This window comes from Meriones unguiculatus, chromosome 16 (assembly GCF_030254825.1).
Source record: "Meriones unguiculatus strain TT.TT164.6M chromosome 16, Bangor_MerUng_6.1, whole genome shotgun sequence".
In the NCBI taxonomy this organism is placed as follows: domain Eukaryota; kingdom Metazoa; phylum Chordata; class Mammalia; order Rodentia; family Muridae; genus Meriones; species Meriones unguiculatus.
Genome location: NC_083363.1, coordinates 12,731,474 through 12,750,901, shown reverse-complemented (window position 1 = coordinate 12,750,901; position 19,428 = coordinate 12,731,474). Strand labels below are relative to the sequence as shown.

Here is a 19,428-nt window from a genome sequence, read left to right as displayed (position 1 = left end):
CATTAAAATGATCAGTTAAAGGGCTGGTATGATTCAGAAAATAAGTTTTTGATGCTAAATTATGAACGAATAGCAGAATTTGGATCTCAGCAACTGAAGACAGCTCATAAATGCCTGTAACTCTTGCAACAAGGTATCCAATGTCTTTTTATATCCTAGGTACTTTCACACATGCTCATATCAACCACACACACACTCCCTACTCTCCTATAAATTCATGGCATCTTTTAAAAATTATTATTACTGATCACATATATGAAAATGTATCTATATACTTATATATTCGTAATATATGTACAAACACACACATATATGTATCTGTAAATATTGCCTATTAAGTCCATATACTGTTTTCAGGGCTAACCACTGGCACTGGATAACCCATTGGTAGGCTCTTTCCTGGGTAAGACCAGCTCTCCCTTTTTAAGCTTGCCTCAGATGCCTACAGTTCTTTGTGTATGCTCGAGCCTCACAGAGGATGGATTTTCTCCATCCAATTTAGCATGTTCCTTGGTCACATTGTTTTTCAGTTCATGTTTGGGCTGTCATGTTTTTGAAACTTTTTGTCTGTAGCTTCTGATATTACCAGGATACACAATCCCACAGCAAGCACCTGGATCATCTTTCTGCTCCGTTTTCCACTATATTCCCTGACCCTTGTGTGGGAGAAGTATTTTGTATATGTACCCATTGAAACTGTGTGCCACAGTTCAGCATTTTAAATGGTTCTGGTTTCTTTTTCGGTCTGTGTCTGTTCCAATGAGAAAAGAGTTTTAGATAAATAGAAATTCATGTGAATTATTGCACACACAATGCCAACAAGTTGATAAATAAAGCTACAGCCCTGTTAAACAAACAAACAAAAAAAAGAATGTGTCTGTATACACATATATGCATGTAACAACAGTTAATGAAACTAAAGGCCATGAACTTGAAAGAGAGAAAGAAAGAGTGTATGGGAGAAATTTGAGGGAAGAAAGGAAAGGGGGAAATTATACATTTATAAGCTCGATAAATAAGACATTTAAAAGTAGAAAAAGAAAACTATGTAATCAAAACTCAGAAAAGAAAAACATATGGCTCTGGGAAATTTTATCTTTGTTCTTAAGTAATGAGATATACCTCGAGCATGTGAAGAATATGGGGAAAACTTGACAATAAAATAAGAATTTGGATTCAGAATGGGTTGCGGATTTGAGTGATATGATGGTCTTTTAGGATTTTTATAGCTAAAGAGATGAGTCACATGATTCATCTCCAGCAAGTGAAGGAACTGGACTTATTCACTGACGTCAGAGGCCGTGTGCCAGTCCTCACTGTTGTTGTTTTATGTTTCTTTGTCTCCTTCATATGTGCATGAGTGATTTTCCTGCATGCATATATGTATGCTATATGCATGCCTGATGCGTGGACCCCGAAGAGCCTACTGGTTCCCTTGAAACTGAAGTTTCAGATGGTTGAGGGCTGTCCTATCATTGTTAAAGACTGACCCTAACCCTCCTGCAAGAGCAGCTACTGCTTGCAAATTCTGAACAACTCTAACACGTGGTGCTCGTACTCTTGTGGGATCCCATAGTTTTATGGTGAACATGGACCTTCTCTTGGAGAAAAAGGACCAACAGGCAAGTGGTGTGAGTATTTTTACTCTGCTGATTTCCCCCGAAATGTTGGCTCTTAAATTGGCTTTTCCTGCTCTAAGCATCCCTGATTCTTCATATGTCTTTACCAAGGTTGGTAATCTGACTCTTAAAAAAAAAAAAAAAATCACAGGATTTACTATAAGCATGTGTTTGAATAAATTTTGTTTACTGTTATAGCTTGAGAATATTCTAAAACTGGGATAGGTTAAAATTGATATTTGCAAAGAAATAGCTAAAAGAATACCCATTTCCATTGAATATTTAACCTATGATTACTGGCTGAATTTTTCTGAGAAAGATGAACCCAAGTATTCCTCTGTGGAAACATGCCAGATCGGAAAGCTAAGCAGGCCTGTCTCTAGACTGATATTTATGTTCTCATCTGCATTACTTTGTGACTTTAATTCCCTTGTTGAGATGGAAAGAAAAGCAAATGTATTGCTTCTCATGTAAACTGACTTGCAAGTAGAACATGTCTCAAATTTAAAAATATTCAGGACAACTGATTGAATGCTCTGTTAATTTATAATCATAGTTGAATTCAATATAAATACCCACAAAACTTCAGCAATGTTCTCTTAACTGCTCCAAGTTTTTCAAAATGCCACATTGTGGTGTAGTAGAAAATCAGACATGACTGTATCTTTATTCTAGGAAAAGTACGTTTCTTTTGCCACTGAGGGAGCAGAAGTGAAAAGTGGAATATGGGTGTGGGAAGAGGACAACAGTGCCTGAGGTTGGAGGCCAGCTGAGACACCTAACCTATAATTATTTTGCATAATAACAGATCCTTATCAGAGTTCTTAGTCCCATGATCCTAATCCTGAGCAAAACCCACAAATAGAATATGCTCTTTCCTTCTCGAGTCCTCTTGTTCACACTACAATCCTGTCTCCTCTTGTCCCGCTCCCTGTACAGCAGTTAGAGAAGCTGAAATGATGCCAGGGCTTCGTTGACAGAGATTACAGGTTGATTGCTGCATAATTCTCTTTTTATGCTCTACTGTTATCTATCCATGAGTCCCAAGTCATGTTTCAATAAGAAAGTAGTTGGTCATTCTGCCAAATAAATTAATCTATATCTTTCAAGTTTAGACATTTAAATTATCAGGACATGGACAGAATATAGCCAGATCCCTTTCGAAAACATCAGATGAATGGGCAATAAACCAGCTGCTAACAGGGTAGCAGCTGAAATTTGTTCCACTCTAAAATGTCTTGAAGGGGAGGAGGACCTCCCCTATCAGTGGATTTGGAGAGGGGCAGGGGAGGACATGAGAGAGAGAGGGTGGGATTGGGAGAGAGGGTGGGGTTGGGAGGGAATGAAGGAGGGGGCTACAGCTGGAATACAAAGTGAATAAACTGTATTTAATATAAAAATAGAAATTAAAAAATGCCTTGAAGCAGGTCTCCACTGTCCATGTTACTCTCAACATTACAGCCTTCCACACTCCTACCAGAAAAGACTGCCAAGTTCTTCTTTTACTGTTCAATGGCTTTCTAGGGCATATTTCCAAAGATAGTTCTAAATTCCTTTAATAAAACAACAAACAAACGAACAGCAATAGCAAAAAAATGCAACAAAAAAGCAAAAAGCATAAAACAAACAAAAACATGGTCAAATGTTTCACAGCCACGATCTCTTCTTCCTGGTAACAACTTCTGCATTTGTTACTTTTCTGTTACTGTGATAAAATACTATGACCAAAACCAACTTAAATTAGAAAGGATTTTAGTTTATGTTTCTAGAGAGATAGATTCCACAACAGTGAGGAAGCATGTCAGCAAGAACAGGAAACTAGCTGGTCCCATTTTCAGCAACATAGAAAAGCCAGAACAAGCAAACAGGAAGTAGAATGGGTCTATAAACTCATAACATCTGGCAAGGTTCCACTCCTAAAGCTCTAATAATTTTCCCATATGGTCCAACCAAGTGGGGATCATTTGAGCCTATAGGAGATACTTCTCATTCAAATACAGTGTTTACATAGGTCCCATTAACATGAAGAAAGAGGTGTAGGCGTAGCTCAGTTGGTAGGGTCATGGTCTAGCATGCCCAAGACCCTGAGTTCAATCCCTGTGTCATCACCATCATATTAAACCAAGTGTGTTAGTGGACACCTGTAATCCCGACTCGAAGGAGGCAGAGGCAGCTGGATAAGTGGAAAGTCCTCCTCGGTTATACAACAAATTCAAGCCAGCCTGGGTTATATGAGATCCTATCTCAAAACAAAACCTAACAAAACAGAATTAAACAGGCCTGTGGACAGGATCTAATTCCTTTATTTCTTTTACAGTTAGATTAATTCTCAGCATATTCTGCTCAATTCTGTTGTATTTGTTGAAATTAATTTGACGTAGTCAAATATTTCCTATTCTCTGACACGCTACGATGACCTTAGTTGTCTAAAATTATTCTTAATTTTAATGCAGCTAAGCAGGGTTATTATTGAACCATACCTCAGAGTAAGTTACACAGTTATAAAATATAAGTTTTATAAATATTTAAGACAGTCTTTTTAGATGTAATGAGTTACTTAGAAACAAGCTTATTTCATTGACTTAATTTTAAACTCAAATCATGGCTAACTTTTCTGTAATTCTTTATATTTTCATTATAATAAACTCAAAACTAATAGATAACTAAAATTAATATTAAGTATTCTATAGGATCTGAGGAAAATAAGTAAACAGACAATTTATTTGGTTGATAATAAAGATTAGATTAAGCAGGTGAGGTGAAAAACCCTCAGTAATGTAATAATTTTAAAATGTTAGAAATTAATAAATTGATGCAGAAAGGAAACCAATATATTATTTTTAATGTGTATATCAAAATTAATTTTGATTTTGTAAAAGAAACTTTAATTCTCTAAGAGTGAACAAGAGATTTAAAATATGAAACAGCTTGTATATAAATCCATAAATATCTGATGTTTTAGCAAAAATGTAAAAATCTAAAAATAGCCTATATGCCCAAATAGCCCAAAACTGGATTATCATGTTTGAGTCACACATAAACATTTTGTATGTGCTATTTCATTTGTACTGCTATTTTCTTTATTAAAGGAGTAAAGTGTCTTTAATTCCCTAAATTGCGAAAAACACAATGTTTGCATTCTCTCACTTTTTGCTTTAGGATGCTAAAATGTAGATAAATGTCTAAATATACACACTGAATATTCATCCTTTCATCTTACTGTTTCTCTGGCATGTGTTCTATAATCTTCATTTTCTCCACACCTCTGAAAAGTGTTTTCCTCCAGTTTGCAGGTTTTGTTTTGTTTGTTTGCAGGTTTTGTTTTGTTTTTACCACTGGGCTCCTGTGTCCCTAGAACTTCCTGTCACTCATCCTTGAAAAATCCCCCTGAAAGAATCTGCACATGTTTTTTCTGCATTTCCTAATTTGGTGTGCTGAGGTTTCTGTCCATTGTGTGCTGAGCTGACTGACATTTTATTAATTATAATGAAGCAGTGAGTTCCCCTACCCCTTTCTGAGGTCTTGATGCTATGGATGTACAGACTCTCCCAAACTTGGCAATTCAAGTTTTTATTGTCTTTGCCTATATTTTGAGAATCTACTTCTCAGAGCGAACACACCATACATAACATATGTGATTTGCCAAACACATGCAATAATTACTTAAAATTTATACAATTAGAATGAATGCACAAGTGACCTACTAATAGGATTTATACAATTTATACAATTAGAATGAATGCACAAGTGACCTACTAATAGGACTTTTGATAAAAAAAATAAATATGTTTTATTGCAAAATACAGTAGTGTTTCCAGGAGCAGGGCTGAACCTTTGACTTAGATGTATTCTGATGGGAAATTTCCACACACTTTCGGACACTGGTACATTTTGTTTTCATTATTTTATAAAGTTTGGTCTGTTATTCACATTTGGTTGTATGTAAGTTTATAAAGTTTATATACTCAACCATATTTCAGAAATGTTGACAGAAGGCTGAATATTTTTTTTTCTATTTAAAAATAGTCCCTTATTATGCCTTATTACTTCTATTGGGTATAATGGTCTTTGTGTGTGTGTGTGTGTGTGTGTGTGTGTGTATGTGTGAATAGTGGTGTTCATTTAAATCAGTGGTTCTCAATCTTCCTAATGTTGCGACCCTTTAATATAGTTTCTCATGTTGTGGTGACCCTCAACCATAAAATTATCTTTGTTGCTCCTTTACAAATGTAATTTTCTCTTGTTATCAATCGTAATGAAAATATTTTTGGAGACAAAGGAGGTTTGCCAGAGGGGCCGTGACCCACGAGTTGAGAACCACTGAATTGTGACTATAGCTGACATGTCTCGTTCCACTTAAATTTTGAGAGCACTTTAAAATTCTTCAAGTACCCTTACAGGCTTGCCCGAGCTTGTCTTTGAATGTGCTTCATCCCTATGTGAAAGGGGTGTTGGTGTTCTCAGAAACGCAGTGCCTTGCCCAGGGTTGATCTTCAGGGGATGAAAATGGATCACACCGGTTCATGCTCTCTGACGCTCCTGTGGCAGACATTCTGTTGGACCCTGAGGAGGCAGGAATAGGTCATGTGCAGTACCTTAATTTTGTCCCTTTTGTCTCTTTGATAATGGCAAGGGTTGGTCTGTGCCACAAGGGACTCCAGTGCCCAGAAGCTCTATTTGGCTTCAGATCTCCGCTCTTGGATCGGGGCGGTATTGCTCTGACTTTCCCTGCCTCTGTCCCGGCAGGAATGTATTTCATCACTACCACGGATGGTAGACCCTCAGTTCCTATGCTTTGCTTGAACCAAAAGGTTGCAATTGAAATCAAATTATGGAGAAGAGGAAAGCTAATCGTGTGAATGAGCAATGAGCTAGGTATTCATTCACGCTGGCTCAGGCTATGGCGATCTAACACAATGCCTCTGTACAGCTGTGCTTGTTGAAGGAGCCAAGGAGCTGTGCACAGTGGCTTTTGGAATCAAATCCGGTTTAATACCTCTCTATATTCTTTATGCTGCTGGAAGATTTTAGATGTAGTTTCTTTTTATTTTAATAACCCAGAATCAGCCCTCAATTTTTACAATCTTCTACCTTTTAAATTATAGTCTATTATGCATTTCGATTAAAACAAAATTTTGTCATTTACCCCCTCTCTTTCATCCATGTAGCCCCTCTCAAATCCCCTCCCTCGAATTCTTCTCATGTTGCCCCCACTCTTAGCTCTTCTTCCTTTTTTTACCATGGTTAAGAGCTACTAGTCCATTGTTGCTGTGTGTGTATGCATGTGATTTCCAGAATGACCAGGTTGTATTGAATAAACATTGACAGGGCTCACCTCTAGCAGAGGCTAGCTCTCCATTAGCAGTCCTCGGTTGCCTATAATTTCCTTTCCTGGGGCATGGCTCCATGAGAAATACCCTCCCTTTTGCTTTAATTTATCTATGAATCGATATGCATAAATTTATTACAATTCAGAGTATTTGAAGAAAGTAGTTGAATCTTTTGCACTCTATTCTCCTGTAGAACTTAACATTAATGGTCTGTAATCATAAATTAATATACCAAAGAGCCTCACAAATGAAAAGAGAATATATCTATGTTTTTATCATAGAGGTCATACTCTGAACTACAATGTTGAGTCAAAGGGGGCAATGTTAGTGCCCCCTTTTGAGTTAAAATAAGTCCTGATATATAAATTGACTGAAATTGTTCAAACAGAATATTTGGGAGCAAACAAGAACTTCACTCTTAGCTCTATATTTGCTATTATTAATCCATTAATTATAGAAAAAAATTAGAAGACACACTCTTTTACTTGTAAGTCTGGGATACTTGGCGAAGGCAAAGTTTTATGCAGTCAGCCTGAAAGCTTTGGAGGGAAATGGGGGAAGATGGATTCTCCCATACCCCACCCCCAATACAACTGAAAAAGATTGAGGAAATATATGTGACATGAAATTCTGAATGACGGAAAGGAATAAAGGTAGAGTGTGCAGAAACCTTGAGATCTCAAGGAAGGCATGGTAACTGATGTCCTTGGGTCTTCTTTCTTGTCTCATGGGAGCTAAGTTCATTGGTGAAAAGGTGATAACATGAATGATTATAATAGTTTTAAACTAAAGTAGATAATGCAACAATTCTCACAAAACAGCTTACTTTCTATAAGCAAAATACTGCAAAGCTGTGTCTTAGCATAATAGAAAATATCTAGTAACCTCAACAGAGAAAATACAATGTTGCATAGAAATAATGTTCCCTGTATGTTATACTCTGATATCAGAATGCCAGAAGAGAAAGAAATGTTATGTCAGAACTTCGCATTCTCTTCTAGTATAGGACTCTGTGCTTACTAGGTTCCTACAGGAATACTTACCAGATGGGCAGAAGGATGGTTTAGTTCCTGTCTTTACTGAAAGACTAAGAAAAGCTAAGATTGGTATAAATATATAAATACAACCTTCTCATTCTGCATGATGTTATTTGGATGTGTCTATTTTCAGGAATGTCTGTTTAGTATTAAATAACCAATATGGGGATTCTTCCCTGGGGATGACTACCTCTCCCACTCTCAGCATTTCTTAGTTGCTTATAGTTTTTGGTCTATGGTTGGGGTGGCACAGGATTTTCCTTTTTCAGGTCAGCCTATTTATGGGTCTAAATGAAGAAAGAAGTCACCATGTGGTGCCCACAGACAACTGATATATCTACAGTGCAACTCCTGGACCTCAGTCTCAGGCATCATAATAGAAGGCTGAGAGCAGAGAGCCTGTGAAGGCCTGGGGAACAGGAAATTTGCTTTGAGATTTCATCTTCTAGAAATGTCAAAGGTGCTATACCTACAGTGTCCCTCCACATGACAAATGCTATTCCACTGTCTCTTACAATTGTTATTTCCTTTTCTTCTGAACCCAGTTGAAAATGGATGTGACGCAAATATCCCATTTAGATCTTAGCACTCCAAAACCTCTTTTTCTCTACATGTTGTTGGTTTCCATGTTACTCTTCATCTGCTGCAAACTGAATCAACTCCTGTGAGGACTGTGAACTGCACTAATTTATGAATAAACAGCTAAGAACTTAAGAACAGTTTTCACTATGTCTCCTTTGCAGTGATAGCATTAGATCCTACCAAGAATCTCTCTTAGCCAGCAACAGATTCTTGGCTGAGATAATGGTACCAGGCACGTGTTTCATCTTGTGGAATAGGCCCTAAATATTTATAAAGTTATTGGTTACTACAATAATATTTGTGCCACACTCTTTCCAGTGGGCATGTCTTATAAGGGCAATCACTATTGTAGCTCTCGGGGGTCATATCTAGAGAGGCTTTTGATAACTTTTTATCCTTTGTCTCATCCTTAGAATATACCAGCACTATGAAAGATAGCCAGTCGGGGTGGTGAAGCACTCACATGACTACCGACTAGAGAGGTTCATGTTCTGTGACACAGGCATGCAGTATGTATACCAAAAAGGTCTTCTTGTCTAGTTCTGGAGAGTAACTGAGAGCAATGGCAACATCCAATTATAGATTTTCAAGGGGAATCATCTACGAAACCACAGTGACCAAGAAATCCAAAGGAGATAATTCATACTGACGGGGAAGCTTCTGTTTGAGATCCACAGTGTCTGGGAAAGGCATTGTCCCCTAATGTAGGTAACTAAACTTAACCCCCTTTTATGTATATGCATATGTGTATGCATGTGTGCATGTGTGAATGTGCAAATGCATTTTATGAAACTTTATTCTGAGCTATCCTTTCCCACATTCCCTTTTCTTCTCTGACTCTGGGCCCATCTTATTTATCTTTCCCTTTTCTCTCATCTGTGGGTTATGAGCTTTGAGTCTTTGGATATGAGTACTTAAATTGAGCACCCATAAAAGACAGGAAGCCAGTAAGGAACCAAGAGAAGATTTCAAGGAAGCCCAGTAGAAAGCAGCTGGTAGAAAGGGGGCAAAGATGAATTAACTACACACATTTGATAAAAGAAATACTATAAATCCTAAATAGAGAGTCTCTTTGTGAACACAAACTAAAAAGTTCAGCATTATGGAAAAGTTAATGTTCCATAATTGATTAAACCATCAACATAATTCTCGGGAAAAACAAATGTATATGCAAGTTCAATTAAAATTTCAGCAAATTCTAGACAGTTCCCTCCTCAAATTTATGTAACATGTCAGTGAAAGTATGAGAGCTAGCAGAATGTTGAAAGAGAATAAAATAGAAGATGCCAGTTCACATGGCTTCAAGGCTAATTGTCCAGTTACAATGATCGATGCAGCAACTTTGGCAGAAGGACAGAAGCTTGGATCAATGAAACCAGAGTAAGGGACTCAAACATTCCATACAGTACTACAAACTGCTTTTGAGAAAAGTGCAAAAGGGACTCAGTGTAGGAAAAGAGTCTGTCATGAACTCATGATAGATTTAAACACACAAATATTTAACAGGGTCATACTTAATTCAAAAATGAAAATTGAATATGAACTAAAATGCGTAAATCTAATAAAAGAAAAAATATGAAAAAAAAACCTATCCCAAATCTTACACATCATAGAGCTAAATTACACATCTGAGGATGAATCCATGATCTTTGTTAAGGGGATGGAGAGATTGTCTGCTTTGCCAGAGGACTGGATTTCAGTACTCAGCACCCACCTGGTAGCAGCATACAACTGAAACTCCAGTTCCATGGAATCTGCTGCCCTCTTCTGGCAGCCAAGGACACTGCCTGCACACGAGCACAGACATTTACACAAGCAAAACACACATACACATAAAGTAAGTAATTAAATCTTTTTTTTTTAAGACAAAGTTATTAAAAGAAGGTTGGTTGTTGGGCTTCAAGATTATAAGCCTTTGCTGTGGAGGCTAAAGAGATGGATCAGCAGCTAAGAGCACTGGTTGCTCTTTCCAGGGTCAAGAGCTATTCCCACACCCACGTATCAGCGCACAACTGTCAATAACTGTGGTTCCAAGTGATCGGTTCCCATGTCCTCTTCTGGCCACCTGGGGCACTGCATGATTGTAACACATGTACATACAGCCAGGAAAAATTCATACACAGCAATTAAATAAATGAAATAAGAGTTTTTGCTCTACACAAAGATCCTGCTAAATGGGGGCAGAAGAGAAACTACGGATTTTGTGAGAAAATATTTCTCCCCAATATCTCCCTGAATGCTGACACTTGATTATTAAATATTTCTGAATACTAAACATTAAGAAGCTAAACCCTTGGTGCCATCTACCATTTCTGGCTCTTACAGGTTTTCTGTCTTCTCTTCCATATAGCTTCCAGAGCCCCGAGGGGACAGTTTTGTTGAAGACCTCCCATTTAGAACTGAGTTCTAAAGTCTCTCTCTTCCCACACATTGGCTAGCTCTATGTCTCTGTGTTAGTTTCCATCTAGCACAGAAGAAAGCTTCTTGGATGAGACACAGGTCTATAGGCATAGCGATATGTCCCCAGAGGCAATTTTATTGCTATGTTCCTTTAGCAGAATAATAATACTACATTTTCCCCTAAGCCCATCACCTATCTAGTCTCAGATTCTTGGCCACTTTAGCAGAATCAAGCATGGATTCTATTTCATGGAATGGGCCTTAAATGCGTCAAGGAATTGATGGGTTAATCCATAACACGTGTGCCACTATCTCACCAGAGTATTTTGAAGTTTTGTAGTTGGGTTGATACAGATTTTTACTTTTCTCCTCCTGGAGCATGCATGTTTCCTGTGTTCTCTTTTGTTTTGTTGTTATGACATAACATTTTCTTACTGCTCTTTATTGTCGTTTTTATTGTTTTCTTCAGAAATTGAGATAAAAATGATGCTGTTTGTATATGGGAGGATCTGGGAGGTGTTAGTTCAAGGAAACGAATATGATCCAAAAATAACTGTAAGAAAAAGTTTTGATTAATGGAAAAATTCAATTATAACTTGGGAGAAAGACAGGAGCAGGCAGTTGACTGAAAGGTGAGGCTATGGAGCAGATGGAGGATGTGTGACGCCATTGATATTTTAAAAGGCAATACAATTAAGCTTATGAGGAGACTCTGCCACTCCTCTAAGAATGCCTGAGGGAGTAGCAGTTAGGACACTGAACCCAGGCAAGGATGCAGGCAAGGTGGATTGTGGGAATATCAAACAATTCTACCTTCCTGGAAAACAGCTGGCCATTTTCTTACAAAAGTAAAATTTGACTCTCACACGGTGACTGTCTTTGCGGCTTGCACCAGGATAATTACCCAACAGAAAAGACAGTCCTACACTGGATTTTAACAGTGTGTTTGGGGTGAATTCCCTTGGTGAGTGCATCTTGTATGTTATGACTGTTGTTGCTTGGCTAAACAACATCATAACAGTGAAAGGGTAAAGTTTGTGAGCCACTGTAGTATCAAACTTTAACAAATGGATACAGGACCCCGGACATAGGCAGTTCGATGAGAATCTCAGGTCACTATTTGACTTTGGTGTGCAAGATGTTGATGGAGGGCCCAGTCTTAAAACTTGGTGCCTTCCCTGTGTGAATCCTCCTTACTCATGCTGTTCTCTGGTAAAGGACGAATTTACCTAGAAGATTTTTTTTTTAGGTTGTGTTGTAAATGCTAAAAAGACACACTTTGGGTAGATAACTGTGTCTGATCTGGGTTGCAATTTCAGTGGCCATGACAAAATATTTCAGAAGCAAATGGATGTTAAATGGTAACCAGAAAGGCAAAGTATTTAAGGCATAATCTCAGAGTTTTGTGTAAAAAGTTAATGCAAAAGAATTGTTTTCAAAGTAATAAGAGTTTCAATCAAAGTAGGGAAGAACATAGCTACAGAATTTGCTGGTGTGTAATGGTAGCTGGCATGCATTTGGATGTAAAATATTGTGGCAAGGCAACCGAATCTCATGACTCCTTATTCTGCATGTGCCGTATGTTAAACTATTCAATGTCGTGACTTGTGTTCTCAGGGTTCATTTTGTGCAGATAATTCTTCCTGGTAAAGGATTTCCAGTGTCCTTACCTGCTGCCAGATAGTCTGCCCTAAATTGAAGGCTTGCCAGGATTAGGGAGCATTTGCAGACACTGCTCACCTCCACAGAGCTCTGCCCAGCTCTCTGCTCTGTCGTTATGGGAAGGCCCTCGGGGTTATAACTTCTTTCTTTTAGAATAATAAGGAATCTCAGAGATCTGAAATTCTAGAGGATATAAATCTGCTAATGAAATTCCAATTACTGCCAGGTAAAGGTTTCGCCAGAGTGCAGAACTCCGGGATCCCTCGCTGCACATCTCCAATTACTCGCCCACCCACTGTCCTGCTAGCCAGGAATTCAGCACATTCAGTCACATTAGGAAGGTCATCATTCACAATGGCTCTAATTTGAAGAGAGAGGCATGAGGTGGAGGTTGGTTTGAAGTCTCTTCTCACATATCTTCAGGTTGATAGGTAACGTGTTAAAGCTGCATTATAGGGTATATTAATTGTGTTTCAGGTTATATCTTTATCACCGTGGGGACTGTGGGTTTGTATGTTGCTTCTATTTCTCCAAGACATGAAAATGTTACTACAGACCCTAGTTTATCGGGAAGGAAAGCTGTATACTTTAACGTAAAAAAATAAATTACTAAATAAAATGCCCAACCTGGTCTAAAGAGTGACTTACATTGGTGTCACATTTTATGCATATGTGCACAGAGGATGCTGAGTTTCCTGTTAGTCTGAGTCTGTACCACCATGGGCCTCCCATCATTGTCCCTCCTTAAACATATTTATATAAACATAAATATAATATATATATGTATATATATATATTCTATTTTCATTATGCAGGTGCCTTCAGCCTGGATATGCCCATCTTTTCCACCACACTTAGAATCATTGTTGTATGAGGGTGTGCTCAAAGCAAATCGTCTCAGAGCATTTTCAAGAGACAGTGTTGATTACTCCTGAGAGTGAGTGATGCTGGGTAGGATCATAGTTACATGAAGTTCCTTCAATATCTGTGGAATTCTTGGTGAACGTGTATGTGTATGTAGATAGATAGAAATTTTTAGAACTAAATTAAAAATAGGTCCATTTCTGAAAGAAAAAAAAATGAAAATAACTGTATAATGCAGCCAGTCCTGATGAGAGCTGATAGGCTAGGATCAGATGGAAAGGGAGGAGGACCTCCCCTATCAGTGGACTGTGGGAGGGACATGCGAGGAGAAGAGGGAGGGAGGGCTGGGTTGGAAGGGGATGAAGGAGGGGGCTACAGCTGGGATAGAAATTGAATAACTTGTAATAAATAAAAACATAAAAAAGGAATTGTTTAGATGCCTTTGTAGATGCTTTTGTAAGGCAATAAAGATATGTGTGGTCTCTCATCTTACATCCTAGCAGAAGAGCCTCCAAATGTTGTGGTTTCCTGAATAATTAGACTGGTGGAAAATATTTTTATATTGTCATGCAGTTCCTGATACATTCTTTTCCATTTCTGAACAGACACAGTAAAAGGAATACAATCTGCTGTTCACAGAGAACCCCACTTGGCCATTCCTGAATTAACTGTCTAGAGAAAGCCTGCAGAGTTGGAGAAATGAGAGCCAAGTGAACAACTATGTCATTAGAGAGTCCTGGATTTCAGTCAAGGATGATGGGAGGTGGCGAAGCCAGGTATCCGTTACCAGAGGCCAGTGAGCTGCCCAGTCTTGCTGTGTAATGAAATCCCCATAACCCATCATGTGATAAGACCTGGTGGGTGTAGGACTGTGAAGAGTAGGTATGTGGAGCGACCCCGAGAGAACTAGCATCCTCATGGTGACCGTGGTCCTCGCCCTATCCTGCCCTGTGTTTCTTTTCCACATCATTGCTGCCACGTTGTGCAGCGAGGAATAACCCTGTATAGCTGAGCAGTTCTCAGAGCTTGTGAGTCACTGTGGTAAACTACGAAACGTGAACCAATGGGCATGTGAACCCCAGACATAGGTGGGTTGATCAGAAACTCAGGTAACAATCCAGACCTTGACCACTGTCTACAGTGGGTGTGAAGGGACCTGTCTTTAAAATCTGCACCATCAGATTCTCTTACCCCTCAGTATTAAAATGTAAGGAGTGCTGTTGGTGTATGGAGTGAGAAAATGGGGAAACAACTTTTGCAAACCTGTTGTAATAAGCACTGTGTGGATCTCTTAAGAGTGTTTTTCCCATTTCACTTAAGATAGTATCCCAGGGAGATAAGACATAAGAAGCCATGAATATGCATTTCAACACCAGTCTGACGAATTAAGAGAGAATATTACATTCAAACCACATTCGGGTAATGTGCCTGTCACCAGTCTCCCCCACGGAAAATGGGAAAGGATCAGGTGTTTGGAATATTTCTGTATGCCTAATCTTGCGACATTTCTTCAGCAATTCTGATTTTCAGATCTCTGGTGTTACTCGAAAAAAAAAATCGAAAGGGACCATTGTCTTGAGAGATAACAGCTACATGTTTTTCCGTGTAAACATGAAAGGGAGAGGTGTGTTAGAGATGGGTGCATTTTAGGTAACCCCAATTCAGTGTCGTCGTTATGTCCTATATTACAGAAGTGCGAGCATTGTCAGCTTCCAAATTTCAAGATAGCAGCTTATATAGGAAGCAATATTTGAAAATGATTTTGTTTAAAATGAAGGAAGATCTAACACTAATGTTTTATTTTATTTTAATCATTTTATTTTTGGTTTGGTGCTTGGATTGGACTACAGAACTTCCCACATACTTGGGATGTGCTTTCATCTGACCTGCTCTCCTTTCCCCAAAACAATTACTTTATGAACATTCCAGATGAATATCGGTTTATCTTTTGACAAACTCCAAAATAAGCCTCCTCTATAATGTAAAAAAGAGATAACCAGCTAATATTGACCTTTTCAGCTTCCATGTAAAGCTCAATTTTTTGCATATTTGCAAATTCTTCATATATGAGGGTATAAATGTATAAGCATGTGTGCTAATGTGGCACACACTTTTGTGAAGGTATATGTGTGTGATGCCAACTTAGGTTGTCATTCCTGAGGTTCTGATCACCTTTGTTTTTGACAATGTCTCTCGCTGGAATATATCTCACCAAGGATGGTAGGCTGGCTGGACAGTCAACTGCACAAGGGTCCACATTCCTCCAGCTCTTCAGAGCTATCATTACCAGAATATTATCCCACTATTCTATGAAATTCTACACTGATTCTAAAGACTATACTTTGGTAAAGATTACACTCATACTTGCCAAATAAGTACTTTGCTGACAGGAATTTCCCTTGCTCCCCAAATATAGTCTTGACAAATTTGTTTCCTTAACCATCATCTAGAAAATAAGTATTATATGTTGGAGTGGTATTTATTAGTTCAGATCCCAAACACTGTGGATCTGTTTATCTAATGGCTTATTCCATCATCAGTAAGCATATAATAATCAATGTTAATATATGGACACAGGTGGACACACCAAAGAGCTCTTACATATGGGCAAACTCATTTTATGTTAGTTGTCTATGAAGCAGACTGAGCATAGACTTGCTGAGTAAACTTGGAACACATGTTAAGCCTCCTTTCCCCCAAGAACACCCTGTCTTTTATTTTTACACTGTGAAATAAAAGGTTCTAATCGATAGCTTTTATATATTAGCACCATGAATGCCTATTAATGGAGAAAAAATGCCTTCTAGTCATAAATATGAAATAAATGAATGTACTATTTTAGGGGGAAAAAACTAAGGGAATAATGATAGGCTAGTTTTAAATCAAGGGAATGATTTGAGACCTCAAAAGAAAATTGAAGGTTTAACAAATGGGTCCTAAAATAGCAAGTCTATTAAATCTGTACTTGGTTCATACAAATGCATGATAAGAAATATGTAATGAAACTTAGGAGAGTGGGAGGATGCAGGGAAAACTATTCATCATAGATGGGGAAATGGGATGCATTTAGCATTTCCATATAAAGAATGAATGTGAGTGATCTGAACTGTAGCTGTTGTGGGTCAGTTCATCAGAGGATAAAGGGAAGCTTGCTTTTAAAATTCTTCTCTGTAAGCACTGTCTTTCTAATTTCTTCTTACTTTATGGTAGCACTCAACAGTGACTATAGAAATACCAACATAATTAGGAGGCAATGAATATCTAACGAATGACAAAAATATGCAGACAGAGAAACTCATGGATGATCCTTTTGGATATCAACAAGTAGGTCTTTCACACTGAAAGTCAAACTCATAGAAAACAAGCATAAATAGATAATAGCATCATTTCCTCCTGTTCAAAATACTGTGAAAGAGAACAGAAGATAACAATTACAGGACTTAAGAATTACCTATAGATGAAAAAGAACATGCTGTCTTGGAAGCTATAATCATGCCATGATATGATTTTCATTGAATCATTTTCCACAAAGAGTTTCATATCAGTACAGGGTTAACCCATGAATAAAGAAAGATTCAAAGGGATTTTTTTTCTATATAGTTCAGATACTAAAATAAAATCAGGTATTCTGGTATTCTGGTAGTTTTAGGGGAGTCCTATGAATCTTCAGATGTTCGTGTTTATAGTTCAGCATTCATCATCACTACTTTTATCTCCTACAGCTTTGGGTAATGTAGAAATTGAGACAGTAAGCGAAAGAACTTCCCAAAGCCCCACATCTATCATGTACAGAATGTTAGGTTAGATGCCAGGATGTGCATCACAAAAGCCTCTTCAGTAAATGAAGCTGTTTGGTTCAAACAGGTGCTGTCTTAATCTTCCACAAAGAGAGTAAGACATAGTTCAGGAGGCTGGATGACCTTGCCTTCTAACCCCACCCTTGCCATCCTGAAACAATTATTGCTTTGTGGCTGCTTTCCACTTCCATTCAGTGTTTAGAGGTTGGAAATGATATCCACGCTGGCATCAGATCGATTACTAGTTTATTGCTTTGCTTATTTTAAAAAAATCTTCATTCAGTAAATACGTACTAGTCTATTATCTATCTCCCAGCGCACTTCACTTTACCCAGGAATCTCAGTTGCACAAATGTATAAGCGATATTAATTAGCAATCAAAATTTGGTGCATCTAGCATGTGTTAAGTTTAAGAAGTCAGGAGACCAAGCACACAGTACTCTAACAAAATTGAATTAATTTTAAATATGATGGAACATTTTCAGTTAGAAAAGAGTTTGAAAATAATGTTGTAAAATGTACATTAGCATAAAATATGTCCACAATCTCTGAAATTAAAATGGATGCATTCTGAAGAACAACTTAGAAAAATCAAAGTGTTATATGATGCATGTACATTAAAATAATGTTTAACCATCTTTCTGTTAACATTTTATGTGTGGACACTATAAATATGTATCTATATGAATAACTAAATACAAGAAACAGGTGTAAATTTTTGAGGTCGTAGGGAAATAATGGATAGTATTTGATGTTTAATTTGCTCCTTGTTAGTGTTTGAAGGACCTACCTTTCCCTTATGTTCTCCAGTTCTAAATTTCCTTCTTGTCCGCACCTTCTAAAAATCATCTCTTTTCTTTTTAATGCTGATTCACAGTGATTTTTAAGGAAAACTCAAATATTGACAGCACAATGTCTCTAAACAAATATCTGGGTCTTTTAGCATCCATTTCTAGGCTGCGTTCCCTGCCCATGATTATTATTTTTCTTGCTTTCCTGACCAAAAGGCAGCTAATTGGTTTGGGATATGCAAAGCAAAATGGGAGCACTAAAGTATAAAATTAGAAGGCATTTCAGAGATGAAAATGACCCAGGTGAATGACTTAAGTGTTTTCTTATGGTAAAGGTGGACTGATGGGCTTGGACTACAGGTCTACCATGAGAAACAGAAGAACAATAGGTATAAAAGCCTTGCAGAGGTGAAAGCATAGTGGTACATTACTCAAAGTTCCTGTGTAAACTCTGCCCTCTGTATCACAACTCATCCTTTTGAAGAGATCATAGATTCTGAGTGATGTGTCCCTCCCCCCGGCTTTCTGTATGAATGTCTTTGAAAAAAAAAAAAAGAAAAAGAAAAAAAAACTCAACTCGTAATGGCCACACTCATGGTAAAATTTGTCTTTATTTCCTGTTCAGAATTCACTCTCAGTGTAGTTCCTCTCAAAGGGAAATTGAGTGTCCTGTAGGTCTACAGTCCATCTCAGCACTGCGTGACTGCCTTGAACTGCTCCCCTGGAAGCCTTAGAAGTATTCTCTAGGACCTTTCACCTCAGTTTCACAGGTCTGAGAAGTTCTCTGAAGTACAGAACTCATGAGAGAGTGAAATGTTTTGATTAGGAAGCCAATGGAAAGCAGCCCATAGCAAGTGAGGTTTGTGTGGGATTTTACTATGACCCAAGTGTGCCACTAAGAATCTCTGGGTTTCACAAGAGAACTTTTCAAAAATTTTACAAGTCAAAACTTCAACTTGACACTGAAATATTCTACAAAATAATTAATAGAGAGGTTCTCTTGATTTGCATAGGTAACGGATCAAGTGTATTAGTAACAACACAACAAAATGATAATTGAAATGTCAAGCATGGCAAAGACAGTTTCTCTAAAACAATTGCTAGGAAAAAAAAGAAAAGAAAAGCTCTTCATTTAATAAAAGAATATTCTGCCTCAAGGATAACAAACATGAGTGGCTTACACACCTATCAAAGAAAGGATTCTCGTATCTAAGAATGTGATCTTTTCAGGCTGCTTAGCAGGGCCTGGAGTCCTGTTTAATGTAGACAAGTGGGTGGTGTTAACATATCTTTGGACTGCAGAGATGACTTGATTAGGTTTTTGAGAGAGGAAGTACACAGGGAAA

General features: G+C 37.8%; 1 protein-coding gene across 4 annotated transcripts in view; it reads left to right on the top strand.

Annotated features, from left to right (window-relative positions):
- Positions 1–19,428, top strand: part of Pcdh15 (protocadherin related 15) — a 1,462,904-nt gene that overhangs the window by 296,878 nt on the left and 1,146,598 nt on the right. The window lies entirely within an intron of this gene.